The 26,295-nt window shown below is 48.0% G+C and overlaps 1 protein-coding gene across 7 annotated transcripts in view; it reads right to left on the bottom strand.

Annotated features, from left to right (window-relative positions):
• The window catches only part of CUX2 (cut like homeobox 2), a 328,903-nt gene that overhangs the window by 243,412 nt on the left and 59,196 nt on the right, over window positions 1-26,295 (bottom strand). For 2 of the 7 annotated variants that reach the window (XM_055238685.2, XM_063614396.1), the window contains exon 1: window positions 17,508-17,652. The exons of 4 other annotated variants lie outside the window; for them this stretch is intronic. The gene's annotated coding sequence lies outside the window, so the exon portion shown is untranslated. Of the gene's footprint in view, window positions 1-17,507; window positions 17,653-17,741; window positions 17,760-26,295 lie in introns of those variants that run through there. One more of the 7 variants, XM_063614397.1, reaches the window with a different exon arrangement.

Here is a 26,295-nt window from a genome sequence, read left to right as displayed (position 1 = left end):
TGGTAAATAGTCAATAACCATTAGCTCTCAGTGTCATCCTGGAGGTCTGTTGTAGGGTTGGAGGAATTCCTTGTTGTTTACTGAGTGCTTATGGTCATCATTCATGCTGTTTCGTCAAATATTTCTGGATTTCTCTCTCCCATGCACAAGGTAAAATTGTGCTTCTTGGCTTCTTGTGGTTGAATGAGGCCAAGTTGCTAGTTTTGGCCAATGAGTAAGTGATGTGTCACTTCCAGAGTGGAGCATTTTACCATAGGTACAAGACTCTTAGAGGTCTCCATACTTCTAGCATGGTGAATGGCACATCAGAGCTGGTGGCTGCACCATCAGCCTGGGTCGCTAAAGAGACACTGATGAGCCAAGTCCACTGCCTATATATGATGGACATGTAGCCAATGAATGGGTCATGCAAGTATGAAAGTTGCTTTGTTAAGTTTAGCCACTGAAATTTGGGGGTCTTTTGTTACTGCAGCATAATGTAGCCTGTACTTATTGATACATTGCTCAGTGAGTGGAATTCATGACTACTATTAGCAATATCACCATATTCTCCAAAACCACAAACATTCATCTAAAAACTCTTACCCTCTTTTCAACCTAGATCATATGCCTCTAAGAGGAAAACTTCAATTAATATGAATTCATTGGCAAGGTGTAAGGAATGGAGCACAGTATTAGCTGTCTAATGATTTACATTTGAATCTCTCACTTGCCAGCTCTGCAACCTCAGGCCAGTCACAATCCATGGTATGAAAATAATAAGGATGAATGTATGTGCCCTTGCTTTACCAGAATGTTCTCCAACTAAAATGAGATAGTGCACCATAGAAACATAAGCTATTATTGTTGGAGGAAATTATGATCTCTGGTTGTGATAAAGTTAGATTTTTTTTTCCCATTGCTCTTCAGGAAAGCCCTGAAGGAACTCCAATTGAGTTTCTGTTTTGTTTATATTAACTGGCTCCAGATCCAATTCAGAGTAAACTATCTCTGGTGTCTTCCAAGATTCCTCCACAGGACTCTCCGTTCTTGGGCTTCTTCTCTCTCTCAACTTGATCTGAATCACCAATGTTCTGTAATATGCCTCAGGAACTTGTCCCAGCAATCACACTCCTTCTCAGGAAGTTCTTCCTAAAGTCTTCCGTAAAAATGCTCACCCTGGGGATTTAATTAATGCCAGGGCCTATATATCGACTTGGGATCAAAATGTAGAATAAAATCTATAAGTCCAAGTAACATCCACAAACCAATTAGTTAACAACACAATGCTTCTAAACTGCCGAAAGGTGGGGAAAAAGAGACTCTTAATTGCATCACTTTGTCCTCACCACTTCTCAATATTTTGCAGGCCTTGGCATTTCCTAATTATAAGCACAGCCGAATTCAATCAAGATTCCACTACTGGTTTTTCCTATGCTCTGACTGATGCTGTGAAAGCAACATCTTTCGTTCCCCCAGATAAATTAAACCTCTGTATTATAATCATTACCTAAAAATTCTCTGTAGATGAATAATTTCATTTTTAAAAATCATAATTACACACATCTACCTGTCAAATAAATAGGAGTTCTCAACATATAATGCATGTCAGCAGGAACTAAGCCTTAGGCAGAAGGCCAAGAAAGGGTGAGGGATTAGGGCTTGCGTTCTCCATCAGCAAACAGAGACCAAGGTATTCATCAAACTGTGAATGACAACAGCCAGTGTTCTCAGATCTATGTCCAAGAATAGGAGGGGATTTATTGGTTCATTCATTCATTCATTCATTCATTTATAAATCTTCATTGACAACTTACTGTGTGCTAGTCTGTGAACAAGGCAGACCTGATCTCTGCCTGTATGGAACTTATGGTCTAGTGGGGGAGACAAACGCAAAACAGATACTCACACTAATAATTATTAATACCACTGTGATTAGTTCCAAGAAGAAAGAGAGGGGGCATCAGAGGGTATAACAGGAGCTGGATCATCTAGTCAGCAGATAAAAAAGACCTCCTTGAGAAGATGACACTTAAACTGGCACCTGATAGAGGGGTAAGGGTAAGCAGGAGAACAGCATGGGGTAGAAAATGGAGATATACCATGTTCATAGATTGGAAGATTCAATATTATTAAGAAATTTTATCCAGCACTTTGGAAGGTCAAGGCGGGCAGATGACGAGGTCAGGAGATTGAGACCATCCTGGATAACATGGTGAAACCCCATCTCTACTAAAAACCCAAAAAATTAGCCAGGCATGGTGGCAGGCACCTATAGTCCCAGCTACTCCGGAGGCTGAGGAAGGAGAATGGCGTGAACCCGGGAGGTGGAGCTTGCAGAGAGCCAAGATCACGCCACTGCACTCCAGCCTGGGCAACAGAGCGAGACTCAATCTCAAAAAAAAAAAAGGAAATATTATTATCTCCAAATTGATATACAGATTCAATGCAATGTCAATCAAAATACCAGCAGGTTTGCTTGTTTGTTTCTTGTAGAAATTAAAAAGCCAATTCTAAAATTTACATAAAATTAAAAGGACACAGAATATCCAAAGAAACTTTGAAACAGAAGAATGAAGTTGGAAGACTTAATCTATCCAATTTCAGAACTTACTGTGAAGATACAGTAATCAATAAAGTGCAGTAATGCTATGAGGACAGACATATTGATCAATGAAAAAGAATAAGATGCCCAGAAATAGATCCACACCTAGATGCTCATTTGCTATCTGAATAAAGGAATCAAAACAATGGAAAGTGATAAATAAAATCTTTCCAGCAAATGGTGCTAGAACAAATGGATATCCATAAAGAAAAAAGAAAATGACCCTCAAACCCTTATCTCACATCATACACAAATATTAATTTGAGACAGATCACAAACCCAAACATAAATGCTAAAACAACAGCACTTCCAAAAGAAACATAGGAGAATATCTTTGGAGCTAAGCAAAGATTTCTTACAGCAGATATGAGAGAAGGTGTATTCCAGACAGAGGGCACAGCTTAGGAAAAGGCCCTGGAGAAGGAGAGGTTGATTTTCTTGAGAAACTGAAAGAAGGCCAGTATGGCTGGAGTGTAGCAGAGTTAGAGACATTCACAGCTGCAGCATCTTTACCTGCACTTTCAGAGAATGAAAACACAAGCTACACACTGAGAGAAAATATTTCCAAATCACCTACGTAACAGAGAACTGATCCCCAGAATATATAAAGAATCCTCAAAATTCAACAAGAAGAAAACAAACAACCCAACTAAAAAATGGGCAAAATATATGAAGAGAAGCATCACTAAAACAGACATGTGGATAGCAAATAAGCAATGAAAAGATGCTCAACATCATTAATCATTAGGGAAAATGCAAATTAAAACCACAATGAGATACTGCTATGCCCCTGTTAGAATGTATAAAATTGAAAAAGAAAAAAATTGATAACATCAAGTGCTGGTGAGCTTGTAGAGCAACTAAAACTCTCATATGCTACTGGTAGAAATGCAAAATGGCACACCCACTTTAGAAAAAATTTGGCAATCTCTTAAAAAGTTAAACATACACTTAAAAATTACTCAGCAATCCCACTCCTAGGTATGTATCCTAGAGAGATAAAAGCTATGGTCAAACAAGAACCTATATGCAAATGTTTAGCAGCTTTATTTGAAACTGCTAGAAACTGCAAATGACTTGAACATCTTTCACCAGGTGAATGAATAAATAAACTGTGCTATGACCACACAATGGAACACTTTTCAGTAATAAAAAGGAACAAACTACAGATACATGCAACAACGTGGATGAATCTCAAATGTGTTATGCTAAATTTAAAGAAGTGAGGCCAGGCGCGGCAGCTCACGCCTGTAATCCCAGCACTTTGGGAAGCTGAGGTAGGTGGATCACTTGAGGTCAGGGGTTCGAGACCAGCCTGGCCAACATGGTTTGAAACCCCACCTCTAATAAAAATACAAAAATTAGCTGGGTGTGGTGGCACATGCCCGTAGTCCCAGCTACTCAGGAGGCTGAGGCAGGAGAATCACTTGAACCTGGGAGGTAAAGGTTGCAGTGAGCTGAGATCGTGCCACTGCACTCCAGCCTGGGCGACAGAGCAAGACTCTGTCTCAAAAAATAATAAAAAAATTAATTAATTGAAGTTAAATTCAAAAGATCATATATTGCATCATCCCATTTACATGACATTTGGAAAAAGGCAAAGCGATGTGGTCAGAGAACAGTTGTCAGGTGTAGGGGGTGGGGGAAGGGTTGGATGTAAAGGAGCAGCAACAAGGAAATTTTGGGGGGTGATGGAACTGTTCCATATTCTGATTGTGGTCAAAGCTCATGGAATATACACAAAAACAAAAAAATTACAGTATGAAAATTAAAACTCCACCAGTCATCTCATCCCCTGCTTAGACACTTTGCCAGGCTTGCCACCATCTACTGGAGAGAATCACACAAGTTCTGAGTCAGATGGTCAAGGCCTGATGCACCTTCCTAGGCTCCTCCCCAGCTGGTCTTCTCTACCCCTCCCGGCTCCCCTCCACCACTCCTACTCTATCAACTTCAGGGCTCCAGGCCTCAGGGTCTTTGTTCATGCTGTTCCCTCTGCCTGGGATGCCTTTACTTTCCTCCCTCCCTGGCAAGCTCCTATGCTTTCCTCCAACTATGGCTCAAATCAAATCAAATATGGCTCAAATCCTCCAAATATGTCTATCCTCGGATAGGTGTCACTTTCTGTCCAAAGTGCCAAGCACTGAGGCTCAGTCTGCAGAGATGTGGAACCCAGACGGGGTGAGCACCAGCGGTGCTGTCCAATGACCCAGTACTTAGGAAAATGCTGGCCAAGTTATGCCTCAGATCAAGGTGTCCACATTCCAAAAGGTTTATAATATAAAACACAGGAGAAGCAAGGGACATTTGTCCAGCTGAAAAACATGAACTTCCTTAATAAGGCTTATTTTAACCTAAAAGAACTCGATGAGCTGGAAACTCTCAGGAGATGGAAGTCAGGACAGAGTACGGCTACCTAAGAGAAGCCAGATCCTCAAGTCCTGCTGTGGGCTTCCCAGGCCCTCCCCGTTAGGTCCCCAAAGCACACAGCTTGTCCAAAAGTTCCCCCCACGTCCCCCTGTGTCACACCTCCATGATGAAGCAATTCCTTCCCCACGCCCAGACAGATTAAGGAAACAGCAAAGGCCCCAGAACGCCGCTTAAGAGAGATTTCTTAGGCCATAGCTCTGCGAGTCAGAAATAAAAAGCGGGGTTTCAGCATCATGCAATTAATGCAGCAAACATTGATTTCTGCACTGTAAGAAGCTGGTTCATTAATTCCAGATGCTCCCACCAGTCAAACCCAGGTTCGGCTTCTTTGCAATATGAGGCAAATGAGAATACTGAATTTTAAAATTCCTTTCTGCGGCAACCTTTATTACCAAACAGAGCATAAAACCCACCCACCCAGACTGCTTAATTCTTCCTAAATAATTAACAGCACCTGCTCACATCCCCGTTGACATGGGAAAAACTCACTGAGCCACTCGACCCTTCTTGTAAGAGGAGAGATCAGTTGGCCACAGACCTTGATCCCTCACTCAAGTCCTGAGCAACCACTTTCTTTGCTTAGCAAAATATCCTGCCCAGGCCCCCCAGCATCAAGACTTCTTTACTGGATTAGATTTTTCTCCAAATCACCTTTGGGAGGTAAAGACCCCACAGGGACTTCCTGAGAAACATGTCTGTGGGTTCTTTGAGGGAAAAAGAAAGTTTGAGAAGCCCCGTGGGAGAACCGTTTCCCCTTGCAAGAGGCTTCTGCAAGTTGAAAGCTTTCTTTTTTTTTTTTTAAAGGCAAATTTGCCTTTAGGGGACTTGGTGCTGTTAGCAAGGCTCAAACTCTGTAACTGAAGTCCAGAAAGGCCCAGCAATTGGCCAACTGTACTGTTGGGTTTTCTTGTTATTCGACAGAGCCTTGCTACTCAGAGTGTGGTGTGCTACGGGCAGCGTCAACATCACCTGGGAATGCAGAAGTTCAAGGCCCCCCGGGCCTATTAAATTCCCGGGAATGGGGCATGCTAAAGTTTGAGGACTACCCATTGAGATCACTGACAAAGGATTCTATTAAAGTAGAAGTTTGACATCTGATGGCTGCCATTTTGCTTTGATGGACATCTTCAACTGGACTCCAACTGAATGTGGGCCTTGGAGATCAGGGAGACCCAACCTTGTTTACTAAATGAAAAAGAAGTTGTGGGGAGAAGTAAAAGTGAATAAATGACTCCCAGTAGATCATTAGCGTTGGATAGGGTTGGGAAAGAGATGAGGCATCTGAGATCCAAGTTCAAAGCCATTGTCTTTTTTTTTTTTTTTTTTTTTTTTTTTTTGAGACAGAGTCTCATTCCGTCACCCAGACTGGAGTGCAGTGACGCAATCTCGGCTCACTGCAACTCCGCCTCCTGGGTTCAAGCGATTCTCCTGCCTCAGCCTCCTGAGCAGCTGGGATTACAGGCGCCCACCACCACGCCCAGATAATTTTTGTATTTTTAGTAGAGATGGGGTTTCACCATGTTGGCCACGGTGGTCTCGAACTCCTGACCTCAGGTGATCCGCCCACCTCGGCCTCCCAAAGTGCTGGGATTACAGGCGTCAGCCACTGTGCCTGGCCAAAAGCCATTGTCTTGAACGAATGATGTTTCTCTGGCAAGAGGCACCAGCAGGCCTCACCCTTCCCCTCCCCTGCACCCCATCCTCTGGCCCACTTTCCCAATTCATAAGAACTGTTTCTTTATCCAAGAGGGACTTGGGGATGAAACACTCAGTCCTTTGAATGTGTGGGTTCCCCCTTCACGCCTCCCCAGCCTTCTCAGTTATCCTAGTGAACACAACGAAGATTTCATGCACCAAATACCATCCAGCTCCAATTGTCATTTCAGGATTCGCACCGTTTTAATGAATGCCAAAACTGTTTTTTCACTTGATAGAGCCTGACAAGACCAACAATCACAGATTAGAGAGAAACTTCTTGCTTTTCAACAAAGGTTAATAAATAGTGACAGCATTAAGTCTATTCTGATTAACTATGCTGAAAGATATTATTGCTATTTGTAACATGAAATCATTATTGGATTAAGCACAGCATATAAAAATGAAATATGAGTTTTAATCTCAAATGTAGAATGCAGCCTGCTCAGATAAAGGCAGAGGCAACACTTGGAGGCTCGTATTAATGTTTGAGTCACTCTGGTGAAGGGATATTATATGGCATTTGTCTGGTCTGGATTTGCTGGGGGAAGAAGAGGTCCCTCAGTGAACTCTCTTGTGGTCTGCCACCCCTCAACCCCAAGATGCTAAGAGGCAAACAACAGTGACAAGCCCCTTGTGCTGGATTGTATCATGTCAAGTAGCAAAACAAAAGCATGTAGCATCCAATTGGGGATGGATGGATCACAAGTGGCCTTGGTTGTCTATGGGCATCTCTGACCTCAAAGACCTTCCCCAATAAAATGCCTATACTAATTAAGAAGCTGGAGATGAAGCACTTCAGGAGGCCGAGGTGGGAGGATTGCTTGAGCCTAGGAGTTTGAGACCAGCCTGGACAACAAAGAAAGACCTCGTCTCTACTTAAAAAAAAAAATTAGTTGAGTGTGGTGGTGGGCACCTGTGGTTCCAGCTACTCTGGAGGCTGAGGCAGGAAGATGGCTTGAGCCTAGGAGTTGGAGGATGCAGTGAGCTATGATTGTGCCACTGAACTCCAGCCTGGGCAACAGAGTGAGATCCTATCTCAAACCAACAAACAAAAAGAAGTTGTCGGAGATTGGGGGAGATCCACCCTTGCTTTCTAAATGAGGAAGTTGGAGAAGTAATTTAATGGTTTCCAGTGGGTCATTAACCTGCAACAGGGTTAGGAAAGAGATGAGATCCAAGATCAAAGCCATTGCCTTGCCCCTTCTCCACCATCCTATCCACTGTGGACTACCAAAAATGCCCCAACCTGTGTGATGACAGATGTTTTGTACATCTGTTCTTTCAGCACCCAGACTGTGGTCTCTAAATACCATTGGTCCAGGGATCCCCGGAGCAAAGCCTGAGTCCAAGGCTGAGGTGGGAAACATATAGAATGAGCTTGGAACAACTTGTCCTCCCAGAAAGCAAGAAGGCCATCCAAGGTCGCTGGGGGAGTCCAGAGGGGTCAGAGGCCACCACATGCCAGAGATGGGACAGTCAGAGCATAAATAAGGGCAGTAACTGAAATGGATTAAGACACTTCAGTTACACTTGCAACTATGGGCTTACAATGATATTTTTTAAAACTCTTGTAGGCCACCTTTGGAGGATGTTAGGGAACCAGCTCATTATTTTGAAAACCAGCAAATAAAGAGAAAGATTTAAGCATCTGTCTCCCCTTTTGTAGACATACTTTCCTTCAGGGTAAGCAAATAACTGATGAGGGGTGGTTTCTCTGTAGAGAAAATTGCCCAGCTAAGAAAGAGAAAGAGGGACAGAAGGAATGTAAGCACATTTAGCAACCCTAATGAATTCATGGACCCAGGCAATGATTATCAGTGGTCACGAAACCCAGCAGATGAAAAGCTGATGGGAAACTCAACAATGGATGGACCGGCTGACAGCTCCTGAACCCACCAATCAATCTCCATGTCCCGAAAGAGAGACAGCCAGACCTCGTGTGCCTCTACCAGAAGGGCATGTGGCCACCTGCAACGTGGTCTTGGCAAAAATGTCAATCTGGCATCTGATCAAGCCTCTGGGGTTACCACCAGTTCACAGGAGACCCAGGGGATGGAGGAGAGCATTAAATGACACCATGAAGATGCATTCAGCCAAACCCAATGGACAGAAACTCTACGGGACAGCGTGATTTCTCCAGCAAGAAAAAAAGTTGCAGAAAAAAAAGAGAGAGAGAGAGAGAAAGAGAAAGTGAAGGAGAGGAGAGTGGGGCAAAGAAAAGGGGGGAAAATGGGTGGAGACAGAGAGGGGAGATGCGGTGGGGGAAGAGAGAGAAAAGATAGTGGGTAGAGACAGTGGGTATGGAGGCGGCAGACAGAGAGGGGAAACAGATTAAAATATGAATCTGAGTCCACACTGATATAAATAAAAAACTGAATAGACAAATAAATGAGGAAGAAGGAAAAAAGCTCTTCAATTAATAAATGTAGAAGTAATGATGGAAACAGAAAATCACCATTTGGCAAACACCATAGCAATAATTGTTTCAAGCAAGAAGCATCGATGCATGCTAAAATTATTGGGCAAAAGAATGATGACAGAGAGTATTACATTGTCTCAAAATGTTTCCACACAAGCACTTATTAGTTACAAAGGGAAAAATAATAATTTTACAGCAGAGGATCCAGCCAGTCCTCACCTTGAGCAAGTGACCAAAGTTAACAGCAGTGGTGCCTCCTGATCCAATGCACGGAGAAGGACACAACATCACTCCTGTAGCCCAAAATGCACAACCTGAATCGAATCATAAGTAAACACCCTGCGTTCTCAAATGGAGGGACATTCTTCAAGATAAATGGCCAGTTTTCATCAAAAGTGTCAAGGTCATTAAAGACAAAAGAAGACTGAAGAACTGTTTGAGATTAAGGGAGACTATGGGGAAATAACAATTCCATGTGTCACATGACCCAGAACTGGACCCTGGACCAGAAAAACGACATCAGTGGGACACTTGGCAAAATTTGAGTCAGGTCAGTCCATTATGTAACGGTGTTCCAGCCACGTTAATTTTTCTGACTTTGTAATTGTGTTGTGGTTAGGCTGGATGTTAGCATTCAGGGAATCTGGGGAATTCTTTGTATTGTTTTTGTAACTTTTTGTCAATCTTTTTGAAATTATCTCAAAATGAAAAGTTAAAAAAAAAAGTTTAAATAAATTATACTCAAAGACTTCCCTAACTGCCCTATCTCATTTATTTGCTTTTCATCCTCTTGAATTTTAATTTCAGGCGTTTGTTTTCTCACTGTAACTTACAAGCCCCATCCCAGACCTTTCCATTCCCTGTACCCTCTGCTCCCTCACCTAGACAACGGGCATTCTGCCTGCCAGGGCACATGTCCCAATATTCCCAACTTCCCAGAGCCAGAAAGAACAGAATAAATACGGTGGGAACTGCAGCACTGGGCCCTGCCCAGGTGAAACCTGCAGCTCCTGGAACTCCCTGAGGCAACAGAAGAACTTAGCTGCGAACACGGAGAAAAGAATTATAAGTGACATGTACATGACATCTTTGCCTGATTAGATTAAGCAGGAAATCCTGAAGAAGAATGGATGCACCCCAGTCAGATGTCAAAAAAGTTCCTGCAAAGGAGGAACTTACATGGGCTCAAGGACTCCAGGCGCACACCAGGTGGGCAGGCTGTGTGAGGGGCCTGTGGGCTTGGCCACAGAGCAGGAAGGCCACCGGGGGGTCTTGGCAGACCTTGGGCGTGATTCAAAGGGACATGGCCCACTGTCATCAAAAACTGTAAATTTGGGTACACCTGTAGATGTTACAAAGAGCCTCAGTTTCCTCACCTGTAAAATGGGGATAGAGGTGCAGATTTAATGAGATGGTATAAGTTAATGCAATGCCTGGCACACACTGTCCAGCCAATGGAAGGTGGCATTGTGTGTTATCATTGCTTCTGAATTTCAAATGCAACAATCTTGCCACCATGTGGGCCTTGCCTGCACACAGCCTGTCCAGCAACCCTATCAACTGAGCTGCTGACTGCACAAAGCCCAACACTTCTCTTCCACTTGCCTCTCCCTGTCCCCAGGTTGTCCCCCTGTCCCTCTTTCCTCTCCCGGCCATAATGGACAGCATCTGTTCTTCCATCTCACCAGAGATTCTATGCCTCCCTGCCTTTGTGCCTATGAATTCCTGAAACAGAAATGTGTTTTCTGTTCCACCCCTTTCTGTCACATGTTGTTGGAAGTGTCATCATTTAAGGCCCTTCTCTCAGAAGTCTTCCAGGATTGCCTCAGTCAAAATCTATCACCCCTTCCTTGACACCTACCTGGTACCTTTTCTTATTTCTATCAGGAATTAAGACTCATTATTAGGCCAGATACGGTGGTGCACACCTGTAATTCCAACACTTTGGGGCTGAGGTGAGAGGATTACTTGAGCCCAAGAGTTTGAGACCAGCCTGGGCAACATGGCAAGACCCCATCTCCTCTAAAAATAAAAATATTAGCCAGGACTGGGGGCAGTGGCTCATGCCTGTAATCCCAGCACTTTGGGAGGCCAAGGTGGGTGAATTGTTTAAATCCAGGGGTTTGAGACCAGCGTGGGCAACATAGCAAGACCCCATCTCTACTAAAAATAAAAATATTAGCTGGGGCTGGGCATGGTGACACCTGCCTGTAGTTCCAGCTGCAGTCATGCCTGTAATCCCAGCACTTTGTGAGGCCAAGGTAGATGGACTGTTTAAGTCCAGAGTTTGAGACCAGCCTGGGCAACCTGGCAAAACCCTATCCTTACAAAATATTAGCCAGGTATAGTGATACCAGCCTACAGCTCCAGCTACTTGAGAGGCTGAGGTGGGGGGATCACTTGAGCCCAAGAGTTCGAGACCAGCCTGGGCAACACAGCAAGACCCCATGTCTACTAAAAATAAAAATATTAGCCAGGCGTGGTGGCACATGCCTGTAGTCCCAGCTACTCAAGAGGCTGAGATGGGAGTATTGCTTTAGCCCAGGAGGTCAAGGCTGCAGTGAGCTATGATCATGGCACTGCACTCCAACCTGGGCAACAGAAAGGGACTGTGTCTCAGAAAAAAAAAAAAAAGACTCATTATTAGTTAATATCAGTGAAATCAGAGCTGCCATGAATTACCATTAGAGAAATTCTCAAGTCTCTGAACAGCCATGCAGCAGGTATTACTGTTCACCCACTTTACAGATGAGGAAACTGAGTCACAGAGAGGTGAAGCCACTTGTACAAGGTTACCACCTAGCTGGGAAATGACAGATGCTGGCTTCAAACCCAGGTCTGTGTGGCTCCAAAGTACCAGCTCTTCTGATACTCCTGGGAAAGGCAGCTGGAGAGGAAGCAATCTACAGACCCCATCTCCCAGGGGGTGTGCGGTATAGGCTCTGGAGAGGCAGGGAGAGCTCACATGCACACGCGCGCGTGCACACACACACACACACACAGAGCTTTCCGGCTTCCCACACTAGCCCTCTCCTGAATTTCAAAACATCTCCCCTTTGCTGAGTCACCTCTTCCGTCAGCCCCTTCCTGGGAGGAGGCGGACAGAAATCAATAGCCATTGCCTATCAACTCAGTGATCAAATCAACCAGCATCGGGCCCCCGAGGCCACGGCTGATTATTCCAAAACCCCCAAACCCCATTTCATTACAGTTAAAAGAATATTTCCTTTTAATCATCCCCAAATATTTCTGAAGAGGCAGAAATAAGTAAGACTGCCTGGGCAGAGGCAGGCCATACATCTTAGCACCAGAAGCAGTGAAGGTCACTGCCCAGGGAACGGGGCAGTGGCCCTCCCCAGGGCAGGGCCCTGATCCTCAATGTGGCCCCTGAGTCAATTCTGGGGATAGCGATGAGCCCGGGTCTCTGGACAGATCAGCCAAGGACAGCTCCTTAGAGGAGAACAGGTTATAAGGCACGGCTGGGAAAACCGGGCTGGGAGAAACAGAGTGTTTAGGGTAGAACCACCAAGACTCACGCCCCATTCATCCAATATGGGAGCCACAGAGTCCCCTCCCTATCCCTGTCCTTTCTTTAAAAGAAGCATCCACATTCTCTGAGGGCCACAGCTGGCTGCAAGCCCAGATGGTCCCGAAAGGAGTCAAGGTCACCAGGTGGGGCCAATCTGACTCTTGGTGTTCCATGAACTTGCAGGTGTCTCTGAAGCTCAACGGGCTGCTGTTTCCTCCTCTGGTAACCAGGAATGGACTCTAAAACCCCTCTTCTGGCCTGGTGGCTCTGAAAACAACCCAGCAATAAAGATAATGGCCAGCAGTCCACACTGCGTGCCAGGTCCTTTCCTTCAATATGTTGTGTGAATTATCTCATTTTATAGATGAGGAACCAGGGCCACAGAGAGGTAAAGCAACTTGCCCTGCATCACACAGCCAGAGGGTGAAGAGCTGGAATTTGAACCAGGGAAGCTGGCTTCTGAATCAGGCTCTTCCCCTTTTCCCACCTCCCCACCTGGCCAGTGTGACTGTCCAAGGCTTTGGAACCCTCTGCAAATGATGGGGTTCAGAAGATAATTCCTGGGCTTCTCTTTGGACTTTGTTAGCCCACAAACCTCCCATGAGCCATCCTGAGATTTGGCTTCTCGATTAAATCCTTCTTAACGCCCCAAATCCATGCATGCATTCAACACGGATCCTGTTTTTCATACTATGTAAGGGGAGAAGAGAGAAAGGCAGAAAAAGGAAGCTTTGGCCTATGAAGGACCCTAGTCTACCTAACATGAACATGGTGCAGCCAGGACGTGCTGGAATTAGAAGACATAAAAAAGATGATTGTGCCCCAAGAGAGAGAAAATGCAGACAACAATAAAGACAGAAAGAGAAGAGGCTCTTAGTAGTAGCCGTGGCGCTTAGGCAGGACTCAAAGCACAAATAGGTTAGGGTTAGGTAAAAGAAAGACATTCCAGGTGGTTGGAATAGCCTGGACAAATGCATGGATCCAAGTTGGTCCAATCAGGGGGAATCCCAGGACATTTGCTAAAGCCTAGGAAAGAGCTGCTTTCTTTCCCTGGGAGTTGCCAAGGTGATGAAACAGCTGCCAGGGGAGGGGCTGAGAACAAAGCCCACCCATACAGGGGAAAAGCTGAGCCAGGATCTGAGTAGGATGAGATAACATCATTTGAGCAGCTGGATACAGCCATGCCTGAAGCCAGACACCTGACCATTTCAGGTCACATGAGCCAATAAAAATCTTCTTTTGTTTAAGTTGACTCCAGATAAGTTTCTCTCAGATAGAACCATAAGAGTCCTGCCTGTTATAGTAGACAGTGGCCCCAGATCCTCCCCAAGTGTGACAAAGTCCCTGAAAAGTCTATTTGAGATTCATGCATCAACCAGTTCTCTTCGTTCACTTGGCCCCAACAGGGCATCTCCTTGCATCCCAGCACTGAGCACAGAAATGTTCGTTGAATGAATGAATGAATGAATGAAGGTTCCCTCACAGTTGATGTACGCCTGTCTGTCAAGGTCATATTCACTGCCTCTAACCCATTCCCTGGTCTTTGAGTTGAGAGACAGCATCTCAGTTTCCTGCCAGCTCCTTTATCTCTGGCCATCACACTCACAGTTAAGTGACTGACTCCAAGTTATGTTCCCAGCACCCAGGAACAACTCTGCAAAGGGAAGATGCTTCCATCAGGCGCCCTGTTTATGGGAAACTGCCAGGTCGTTCCCGAACCCAATCACCTGTTAGCCACAGTGAGCATGGTGCACCGCTCGTCCACCCATCAAACAAGCATTGGTTGAGCATCTACTATACACCAGACCTTTTGCTCAAAGCATCCAAATGAGAAAGGCAAAAACCCATGAAATAGAAGAAGCTTCACCCCCATCCGATAAGACCGTCAAGGTAAGAGGAGTGTCCCCTCTAGGCAGGAAACTTACAAATTTATCTGTTGCTAATAATAATTAAAATAAAGTGTTTTCTTCCTAAAAAAATAACCCCTTTCTGTAGACATCAAGGCATCCACTTCAAATCTTGTCGGTATCCCCATTAAACTGGCAAGGAATATCACCTTGCAAAAAGATAAAATAGTAACAATAGTAATAACAATAACAGCTTTTTTTTTGATCACTTACTATACAAACTGACAAGCTAAATGTTTTAGCTACACTGTCTCATTGAACTTTTGCTACCTGCTATGAAGTGGGTAAACAGAGGCTCAGAGAGGTTAAGGAGCTGCCCTGAAGTCACTCAGCAACCGGAAGAACTAGGACTTCTACACGGATTTGGAAGACTCCAAAATGTCTCCAAGCCTCAGCTTTCTCCCCATAAAATAGGAATAAGGATTTACTTTGAGGGGTTTCTACGAAGACTAGATGAGATCATGCACGCAAGCTGTTTCAGCACACGGCCTGGCCCAGGCAGAGGGCCTCACTGAATGAGCCTGAGTATTTCACCACCAACATGTCCGTGATATGGTTTAAGGTGGGGTGGGGTGGGCTCAGGGCACAGTGTGGTGCCAGATTCAGGGGAAATCTCATGCCACTCTCCTCTAAGCTGTCTGCCACCAATGCTCAGATGTCAGTCGGCTTTGGACAAGTGCACAAAACAGTCTCGGGTGCCCACAACCACCACAAGCCTGAGCTTGCTAGATCCTCCCTCGGAGGGAGAGCTGCCAGGTGGCTTCCTTGTCGGCTGGCTCCCACCCCTGGCTGCTGCCCAGGGTGATTTAACCTGAGTCCCTGCCCGCCTCGCCAGAGCGTTGGAGGAGAGACAGGCACAGCATTTGGCGTGGCCCACCCACACAGGACACCCACCCCATAACCCATACCACGATGCCTCGGGCATGCCCAGCCAGATGTCTGGCACACAGCAGCTACCTGACAGCAGCACACAGTGAGCAAGGCTGCAGAAAGAGTGGGTTACACATTGTGTGATTTTAAAAAAAGAGGATATTGTGTGCCGACAGGATGTTTTAATCTGAGTTCAGGTGTTCCAGAAATAACAATAATAGCTCCTGCTCTATAGTACTTACTATAACCTTTTATGTAAAGTAAGAAATTTAACTCTCACAACATCCCCATGTAGTTGGTACTGTATTTAGCCCTATTTTGCAGGTAAGGAAACTGAGGCACAGATAAAGTGACCTGCCTGATATCACACATAGCAAGGACACACTGAACCAATCTGGCCCACAGAAGTCTGCCATGTTCCAGAAAGACCCCAAGGTAACAAGTAAGAGACGGCCCTGAACCTGGCACTGTTATGACTCTCATTTTACAGGTGGGAAGACTAAGGCTCAGAGAAGCTCAGCAACATGCCCAAGGCCACACAGCATTCGAAGCCAGGCTCCAGATATGCATCTGGCACTGGCGCGACCATCTTCTATTCTGCAGAGTACCTGGTTTCTGTTTTGTAAGATGTGACTCCCCCTACCCACTCACCCACCCAGCCACCCAGATCTGCAGAGGGTGATACCACAACATGACAAATCCCAGTGAAGGGACAGTGAGCCGGACAGGGACAGAGATCAAAAGGAGGTTCCTCTGGCTCTGTGGCTCTGTGGAGAAGCCCGGCAGCCACCAGGTTCTCTGCAAGGCATGGATTTTCTAGCCTGGAGAAGCGGCTGTAGGGGGTCACACCCTGCAGGTGGCAGGATGCAGGGCTGGTGTGGTGTGGCCAGCCGGGGGACCCGGACAATCTCTAGGGCTGTGGCCAGAGTCCCTTACCACCCAGCTTGGGGCAGCCTTCCTGGAAGGTCCATCCCAGGAACCAATCCTGGGGCACCAGCCTCCCCCCAGGCCGGACTGACCCATTGTCACCCAGGGGTCCTCATCGCGAGGGGTGAATGCACCTTGAAAAAGCGCATTCGTATCACAAAATCCTTTGATATTTAGAAAGCAACACCCCTTCCAAAACCAAAACACCCATTGTTTTTATAGCCCAAGCTACAGAAGGCAAATCTTGACAAAACCATCTTGGTTGGAATAGGGTGGGTTAAAAACGGCCACAGCCCTCAGATGGACCAGGGAGGGTTTTCTAGGCTCTGACTGGAGCTGGAGATGAGGCAAGAGGCTGGGAGTCTACAGTGACCTCCTTGGTGGCAAGCTGAGCTGCCCAGGCAGGGCTCTACTGGGGGCTCCCCCATGCAAGATGGAAGTGCCCCATACATGTGCTCAGATGCAACACATGCAACATGTGCTCACATACATACTCACACAGGTGCTCCAGCACATGAGCACTGCTCACACCCTCCTGTGCAACGTGTGCTCAGTCCACACGCTCTCATATGTAGCACACACATGCAAAATACATGCACACAACTCACTCTGCCACGTGACACCCTCCTCCATGCAAGCTCACATGTTCAAACGTATACAATTCACACACTTGTGTGTGCACACTCATGCTTACACACACACATGCGTATCCCTGACTTGCACACATGGGTGTCTGCACCCACACAGACCCACCAGTCACGCACCCATGTGTCTCCTTAAGATACACACACACATCCACACAAACAGACACAGAGGGCCAAGACCCACACCCAGCCACACCCATGGCCACCTCCAAAGGCACACAGACACACACACAACTCATAAGTGCACACACAGAGATAGGCAGAGATCCACACTCAATCTCACGCATGGACGGCTCTCACGGCCACCACATACACAGAGAAAAACACACGGAGAGCCACACAGGCCATGCATACATCAGGCTGGACACACAAAGGGGCACAAGGACACACACAGACACCAGCACACACACACACATACATACACACATACACACAGTCACAGGCTCCTGCTCTCACATCCCCCAAGTCCTCTCAACCCTCAGCGGGTCCCTGAACTCACCCTGGGCAGCTCCTGCCTCCTCTCCAGAGCCGTCCAAGGCTCCCAGAAGTGTCCAGACACAGCCCCACTCCGAGGGCCCGTCAGCAGCACCACCGGCAAATAAAAAGCGAATGTGCAAAAATAAAAGCGAAAGGCTGCGATAAAGCCGTTCCCTTCCCACAGGACTCTGAGCTGACGCAGGTTCTGCTCTGCAATAAACATTTTCATTCTAATTTTAAAAGACATTAGCATTACCTCTTTGGCTCTCAATTGAGCCAGACGGTACCTCGCCTCCTAGCTGCCCATCGGCCTCGCTGGGCATGGAGGGGACAGAGGGTCACTCTGCATGATGGGCACTGACCCAGACTGCCTGGATCTGATTTTACACCATCCGTACGGGCCCCAGTTTCGGCGCCCGATAAACCCAATAGGTGATCAGAGAGACTTGGAGCCCCAAAGCTGGCAGAGACATCCCCCACCTTCCCCTGAGACTCCGTCTCACCCCAGCCAGGATCCCTGCAGGTCCAATCCTGTTCTCCCATGTGAGGGCTACACACGAGGATGGTGGCTTTCAAATGGCAGGTCTGCCCCCAACAAATAGGGGGCCACCCCCACCTCCCCACAACTTGCCCTGCCTGCAAACCCGAGTCTCACCTCATACCTCCCAGCAGTGACCCAACTTGGCTTTCCGGGCTTGGCAAGGAATGAAGGAAGAAGAGAAACCACATAACGGTTTAAGAAAGCAGCGAGCTATTTTTATGAGCTCAGAGGCCTAGACCCCAAAATGCAGCACTGCCTCTGGCCTTCAGCCTCAGCTCTTGCCACACCCTGCTCACCCGGAGGTCCCAGGCACTCTGAACAGTGACTTGCACAAAGCCCACTCCGAGTCTTTGGCCAGGCCGTTTCCTCCACCTTGAACACACGTTTCTGCCTCTGCTGGGGCAGGACCTGGTCGCCCTTCAGGTCTGAGCTTCCAAGTCACTTCCTTCCACACTGCTGAACATTTGGGATCCTGTATTGAATGGGACAACCCAGTTCCTGCCTTCACTGAGCATATGATGTAGGTGGCCTCCTCCGGGAGACTTCCTTGGCCTTCTGGGCCATATTGAGCACCTATCCTCACTCCAGAGGCCTCCCGGCTCCTACTCAGGGACAGCTCTTCTCAGGCTGGTTCTACGTGCTGCACTTCTGGCCATCCCTGTCTGGGGGCTCAGCGCGTGAATAAATGAATACCCAGCTTGTGGAGCCGAGGCCAGGTCCCTCCAACGTGGCTCACTGTCTTCCTCCTCTGAACTCACGAAGAGAAAGGGAATCAGGAGACCAAAGTGAGTCCCTGCTAGAGAGAGGGAGGTGATGCTGGCTTCCTGCTCCTGTCTGAGCTGCTCTGGGGCTGGGGGTATAGGTCCCCTCCAGCCATTCCCCACTGTTAACATGTCACCATATTATCAACTGGGGCTCCGCAGTCCCCGAGCGTCAAGATGTGGGATGGAAAGGAGAAATGCCGGCAAGGCAGCTCACAGCAGCCTCGGTGGTCTCCCTCCAGAGATGCGAATCTACTTTGAAAGGTCCCTCGTTGGCCCGTACCCGGGAATCCCTGGTGCCAAGGCCGATGACTGCAGCAGCTCCTCCCTGTCTCTCCCACTCAGTTCGTTTTTTTTTTTTTTTTTTTTTTTTTTTTTTGAGACAAAGTCTCGCTGTCACTCAGGCTGGAGTGCAGTGGCATGATTTTGGCTCACTATAACCTCCACCTCCCGGGTTCAAGTGATTCTCCTGCCTCAGCCTCCCAAGTAGCTGGGATTACAGGCGTGCACCACCACACCCGGTTTCTGTATTTTTAGTAGAGACGGGGGTTTGCCATGTTGTCCAGCCTAGTCTTGAATTCCTGACCTCAAGTGATCCACTTGCCTCGGCCTCCCAAGTGCTAGTATTACAGGCGTAAAGCCACTGCGCCCAGCCCCCGACTCTGTTCTTACCCCTACAACCCTCTTCTCCATGGTGGCCTGAGACTTCTTTGCAAAAGGTTAAGTGGATCCTGTCACTACTGTCCCACGCTTACGCCCTTCAATGGCTTCCTGTAGCTCTTTGAACTAAACTCCTCAAATCCTTACTCTGAGCCTCGAGGAGAAGTCCAAACTCCATGTGGTGGCCCTGGGGCCTTGTCTGATCTGACACCCACCAACCACTCCAAGCTCCCCTCTATCCCAGCAAAACGACTCACACACCCCAGAGCCTGGGTTCTCTGTGCCAATGCCCATGCCATTCCTGGTGCCCAATGCTGTGCCCCAGGTACAAAACAGCCACCCCGATCCCCTGCCTGCTCACTGCAGTCTCTTTGCGGATCCTCCCTGGCTCCTGACTCTGAGCACCTCGCTCGCCGAGCAGGACCTGCTGCTGTGGGAAAACGCTGTCTTGTGCAGTCATGGGTGGTCTTCTCACCCCGGTGACCCCCCTGAGAGGAGGAGCCCATTTTAGTTATCTAGGAGCTCCCCAGATCTGGCCCAGGGTAGGCACATGAATATGTATTAGTTATTGCTGCTGTGATTAATATCATTTTGGGCTCTCTCTGCAGCTGGTGCCTTGCTCTAAGCTCTCATATTTGTTGCTAATAGATAAAGCCAAAAAGAAAGACCCTGTCTCCTCTGCTTCCTCCCCAACTCCCTATCCTGCTTTCTGGAGATGGAGGGCTTGGGGACAAGCAGGTGAGCAGTGAGTCATTTCCCAAAACACTTCCCAAAATTGAACAGGAAGCAGTGGGAGATGGGGTTTGTCACCCCAAGGCAGGCATCTGAGTACCTGAGCCCAGAACGTGGGTTTTCACTCCAAGGCCACACCTGGTGGTCTGAGGTGGCACACACACATTTGAGGGTCTCATGTCACCTTCCTGGGTGTATCTGGACCAGAGCTCCCATCAGAGGCATGAGAAGGGAACAGGAAGGATGCCCAGTGCAGAACTTTTGGGGGTGCTGGGCTCTGTCTGATGCATTGGCAAGGCTCTGCTTTTAGGATTTAATCCCTTTTATCTTGACAACAGGGACTCACCTTCTGAAGCCAAGATCTTAGCTGCCCCCCAACTTCTTTTCTTTTCTTTTTTTCTTGACGGAGCCCTGCTTTGTTGCCCAGGCTGGAGTGCAGTGGTGTGATCTTGGCTCACTGCAACCTCCACCTCCCGGGTTCAAGCAATTCTCTGCCTCAGCCTCCCAAGTAGCTGGTATTACAGGTGCCCACCACCATGCCTGGCTAATTTTTGTATTTTTAGTAGAGATGGAGTTTCATCATGCTGGCTAGGTTGGTCTCTAACTCCTGACCTCAAGTGATCCACCTGCCTCGGCCTCCCAAAGTGCTGGGATTACAGCCCACCAACTTCTTCAAGCCAGATCTCCTGAACAATTCCAGCTCCGCTCACAAACCCACCCCGTGGCTGAGCTGGCCTTGCTTTCTGGAGGGAAAGAGGAGGCTGGAGGTGCCACTGAGCTGGGAAGCAGGGATGTGAAGCATCAGAGAAGACGCACAGGACCACGGGAAGGCTATGGGGCCTCGGGCAAGTGACTTTGCCTCTGTGAGCCTCAGTTTCCTCTTCTGGAAAATGGGTGTAAGTGATAAAAGCTCCTGAGATTCCACACGGGGAGCACCCAGCACAGGGCCCGGCCTCCCACTCTGCTCCGTGGTGGCCATGGGGATGATAATTTGGGTAAACCCAACTGGCTTCTGGGAGAGCAAGAAAGGATGTGAGGGGTAGGGGATAGAACAGCCCAGGGCAGACGAAGAACCTCAGCCCAGGCAGGTAGTGAACTTAAGACCTCCAAGGTCTGATTCCCCTTTACCCCCACCAGAGGGCTCCATTTTGTACTCTCTGGGCTGTTGGCAAGAATGCGGACCAGGCTCTGGTGATGATAACTGCTCTGAGCCCCAGGCAGCTCTTGGTTTTCCCTGCTGATGGGGGGCTCAGTGGCACACTTAATCCTGGAACCACCACTCATCCACGAGCCACTTGTTGAGCCCCTGGCACTCTCTCTTGTCCCAGCATCACTGCTGACCCTGTCAGCCTCTGAACCCTTGTTCGAGGAGGTTCAGACTTGCACAAGGGGCCTCGGCTCCAGGGTCAGCTCATGGCTCCCGCACGGAGCAGATGCATGAGAGCAACCACCACGTGCAGGGACTCACTCCAGGCCCAGCATTTCCTGACCCTACACGGCACCCAGCATGTTCCTCCATTCTGGCTTTGAGATATTGAGAGGGGTGACAATGTCCGAAGCAGACAAAATGGAGGCTGTGAGTTTTGCTTATTTCATGGAGAGAAAAAGTAGTGATGGTAGTAATGGTAATATTGATCAATTTTAGTAAGAACAGCTATAACTCACACACTGAGTCCTCCACCTGCACCTTCTCATCTACCTCTCACTGCAGCCCTCAAGGAGGGGAGCACTGCTATGCTTACTTTACAAATGAGGAAACTGAGACTTAAAATGGTGAAGTCATTTCCCTCCCTACCTTATTAGACCAGGAAATAAAGACTCAGAGAAGGCAGGCCACTTGCCTAAGAACACACAGTGGGTAACAGACAGGAATTTGATACCAAGAGTATCTAACTTTCATCCTTTTTTTTTTTTTGATAGGATCTCACTCTGTTGCCCACGCTGGAGTGCAGTGGTACAATCACAGCTCACTGCAGCCTCAACCTCCTGGGCTCAGGCGATCCTCCCACCTCAGCCTCCAGAGTAGCTGGAACTACAGGCGTGTGCCACCTCACCTGGCTGATTTTTGTATTTTTTGTAGAGATGGGGTTTTACCATGTTGCCCAGGCTGGCCTTGAACCCCTGAGCTCAAGTAATCTACCTGCCTCTGTCTCAGAAAGTTCTAGGATTACAGGCATGAGCCACTGCGCCTGGCCACCCACATGCTCTTAACCACAGCTGTTCCCACCCCAGGAAAACACATGGCTAGTCATTCCATAAACAGCATAAGAGATGCTATGGGGTATCTGGTGCTGGGCAGACTGAGGTGAAGTCCCTGGGTGCTTGCAGCTGACCCTCTAAATCGGGGGAGACAGACACTGAAGGCTGCATTACTCCCAAGGTGATGACAGCCAGGTAGGGGGCCAGGGGACAATTCTGAAACCAAGCCAGTCTACCTTCTTCCAGAGATCAAGAGAGCCTCCCTGATTAAATAAGACAGCCTCCAGGCTGCACAAAACTTCTGGCCCAATGAGCAAGACAGATATGCATTGAACAGTATCACATAAATCACTTCTATTGCTTAAAAGGTGGATGCACCAGCTGCGGTGGCTCATGCCTGTCTTTGGGAGGCTGAGATGGAAAGATCACTTGAGACCAGGAGTAGGAGACCAGCCTGGGCAAACAGCAAGACCTCCATCTCCCACCAGCCCAAAAACATTAGCCAGACATGGTGGCACATGCCTATAGTCCCAGATACTGGGGAGGCTGAGGTGGGAAGATGCCTTGAGCCTAAGGGGTTGGGGCTGCGGTAAGCTGGGACTACATCACTGCTCTTAGCCTGGGCAACCGAACAAGACCCTGTCTCAAAGAAAAAAGGTGGATGCTGCCAAAGGCTAGGCGCTGTTGCAACTGGGGCACAGGTGGAAGACACAGGTCTCTGACCCCAGTCCCCAAGCTCAGGTAACAGCAGAAGTTACTTACCTGGCAGGAAAACCAGGCTTCCAGCACGACCCTTGCCTCCGTCTGCCCGCTCCCGGTCCCCGTCCACTTCTCGGGCCTTTCCGCCACAATGAGGTGGCCAGGGCTGCTCACACTGGGCCCAGCTGCAGCCTGTTCCCCTCCTTCATGCGGCTCTTGGAGTGATCGATTCCGCCACGGGAACGACCAGGATAATTTTTGCTTAGCTTCAAATACCTGGTTCTCATGAATTCCTCTGCCAGAAGGTTACAAAGCTTCCTCTAAAACTTGGGGGAAAGATTAAGCCTGCTTATGGTTAATAATACACTGTCCCCTGTCCGTCAAACTGCCTGTCTGCTATTGAAAGTTCACTATTAGATACTTATTTAAACAGCCTCGCAAGGCTTCCGAAGAAAGTGCAGTTATGCATTTTTCCCCTCCTTGCTGGCGCGAACGACTATAGATAAACATCAATTGGCTCCTGCGGATCACAGTCACAGTAAATAAATTTTTCAGGAAGCTTGAGATCTGCACAAAGGCTCCGCCAAGCTCCCATTTCACACAACATCAATGTTTGGCCTCCAAGAAATAAAAGCTCTAAGGTGTCCATCGCCAGGGCAAAATTATCAATTGTCAAGTCACTTTTAAAAGAAAAAGAAGATAGAGGCTTTCAGGGAGCCATTTCATCCTGCAGCTTAAAATAAAAGGAAGAGCGACAGGCACTTCACCCACAAACTAACCACTGGGACTTCCCCCTAAAAGCTCAGGTGTTCATCGCCCCCCCTCAAATTTCTGGCCCCAGCCCTGCTGCCCCGGGTGAGCTGAAGCAGTCAGTTCAGCTTGGAGCTGCCGGTTCCGGCTGAGTTCAGTGACTTCAGTGACTCAGGCGTTGGGTTATTTTTACTTTCTCAAAGTGGGTTTTTTTTTCACTACTTTTAGAAGTGGCAGACGAAGCTTGTCTATTATAAAATATTTGTTGCAAACACACGCACTCACTTGCTCACCGCCCCACACACAGTTCTCATCTGTGTAAAAATCTCAAGTCGCCGTGGTGTGAGGGGCAGGAGATGCAAAAGCTAGGACACCCTCCTGGGTGAGCCGGAGTTTATGTAACAGCACAGTTCTGCTGGAGTCGGGGTCATCTAAGCTGGGAACCTGAAACAGGTGTCATTTTCCAGATGGGGAAACTGAGGTACAGGGGAGCCTGAGGAAGGGAGACATGGAGGTGGATGTACCTGCATTTGAATCTCAGCTCCGCTATGTTCCAACTGTGTGGCCTTGGGCAGGAAACTTAAATCTGCTGGAGCCTGGCCTGGCACAGTGGCTCACGCCTGCAGTCCCAGCACTTTGGGAGGCCAAGGCAGGTGGATCTCTTGAGCCCAGGAATTCAAGACCAGCCTGGGCAATATGGCAAAAACTTGTCTCTACAAAAAATACAAAAATTAGCTGAGCTTGTTGGCATGTACCTGTGGTCCCAGCTACTCGGGAGGATGAGGTGGGGAGGATCATTTGAGCCTGGGAGGCAGAGGCTGTAGTAAGCCATGATCGGGCCACTGCACTCCAGCCTGGGCAACATAGCGAGACCCTTTCTCAAAAAAAAAGAATCTGCCAGAGCTTTGGTCTCCTTATCTGGAAAATAAATATGGATTACAGCTGTCCCTTCCTCAGAGGGTCACTGCAAAGATTAGCCTCTGCCATTCCTATTTGCCAGCTTTATTATTAAAGGTCTTAGACCCTTCTAGCCAATTGCTGGCAGGACCAGGGCTGGATGTGAGAAAGGAACACTGTTCTTGGAGGCAGCAGATCCAGCCCTGATTCCAGGCCTGTCACTTTTGCTCACGGCTCCTCTCCCAGTCCCAGATTCTTTGTCCAAATAATAAGACCTTGGACTAGTCAGTGTCTAGCATTAAAACCCACAGTGATGTCTTCCCAAAAGCCGCATTGGGAAGGTACTATTACGCCCAATTTACAGAGATGAAAATTGAGGGTCTGGGAAAGGCAAGCTGTCAGGAAAGGCCAATAGCCTAGACCTCAGCTCAGCCTGCTCAGAAGCCTCTGCTCCTCCTGCCTGACCACACAGCCTCCTGTTTGCAGCCAAGACTTCAAGTCTCAGTGTTTCATTCAGAGACACATCTGGGACTAACACCTGGAGCCCTTCTTCCTGCCTGCGGATGGGGAAGCCATTCCCACACCCTCTCTCTTCTTCCCCACAAAACTCCTAACAAAGGTCAGGGTGAAAAGGACACCCTTGCTCTCAAGGTTTTCTAAAGATGCTGGTATTGGGTTGAATTGTGGTCCCCTAAAATTCACATCATCTTGAACCTCAGAATGTGACCTTATTTGGAAATAAGATAAGGTCAGAAAGAAACTTACATCTGTTAGAGCTTGGCTGGGTGCAGTGGCTCATGCCTGCAGTCCCAGCACTTTGGGAGGCCAAGGCGGGTGGATTTAATCAGTTATGTTAAGATGACAGCATATCGGATTAGGGTGGGCCCTAAATCTAGCGACCCTTGTCCTTATAAGAAGAGACAGGCAGTCTCTTCTTATAGATCCGAGTGATGTGGCCACAAGCCAGGGAATGCCAGGCAGGGCCAGCAGCCACCAGAAGCTAGGGGAGGTAAGGAAGGACCCTCCCCTGGAGTCTGGAGAGGGAGCACAGCCCTGCAGACACCTTGATCTTGGACTTCTGGCCTCCAGAACCACGAGAGGACAAATTTCTACTATTTTAAGTCCCTTTAGTTGGTGGTAATTTGTTACAAGGGTCCTCAGAAAGGAATACAGTGTTCTTCTATAAAAAGTGCATAGAACCCCAGGTGACAATTATCTGGGCTTTGGGAAGGTTCCAGGCTGGGTGGGGTGAAAAATTGAAGTGGGCCCCATCAGTTGGGCAACTGGGATGAGGTGGCCCAATCCTGCACCCTTCGATGGCCTGATCTCTGTTCCTAGGGGTCTGTACAGGGAGGAGTGAAGGCTGCCCGGTTGCACTTGACCTCAGCCAGCGGCAACCCTAGCTGTGTCTCCTCCAGGTCTTTGTGAAAAGGGCACGGCTGAGTCAGGAAATCCACCCTGGCAGCTTTGGGGCTGTGGACCTCACTTCCCTCCGCAAACAGGAGCAATGAGGCCAACCTCCTGGGGCCAAGTCCAAGACTGTCTTTTATCCAGTCCATGGCGCCCGCTCG

The sequence above is a fragment of the Symphalangus syndactylus genome, chromosome 13 (genome assembly GCF_028878055.3).
Source record: "Symphalangus syndactylus isolate Jambi chromosome 13, NHGRI_mSymSyn1-v2.1_pri, whole genome shotgun sequence".
Taxonomy (NCBI): domain Eukaryota; kingdom Metazoa; phylum Chordata; class Mammalia; order Primates; family Hylobatidae; genus Symphalangus; species Symphalangus syndactylus.
Note: the sequence above shows the minus strand (reverse complement) of the source record. Positions and strands in the feature narration are given on the sequence as shown.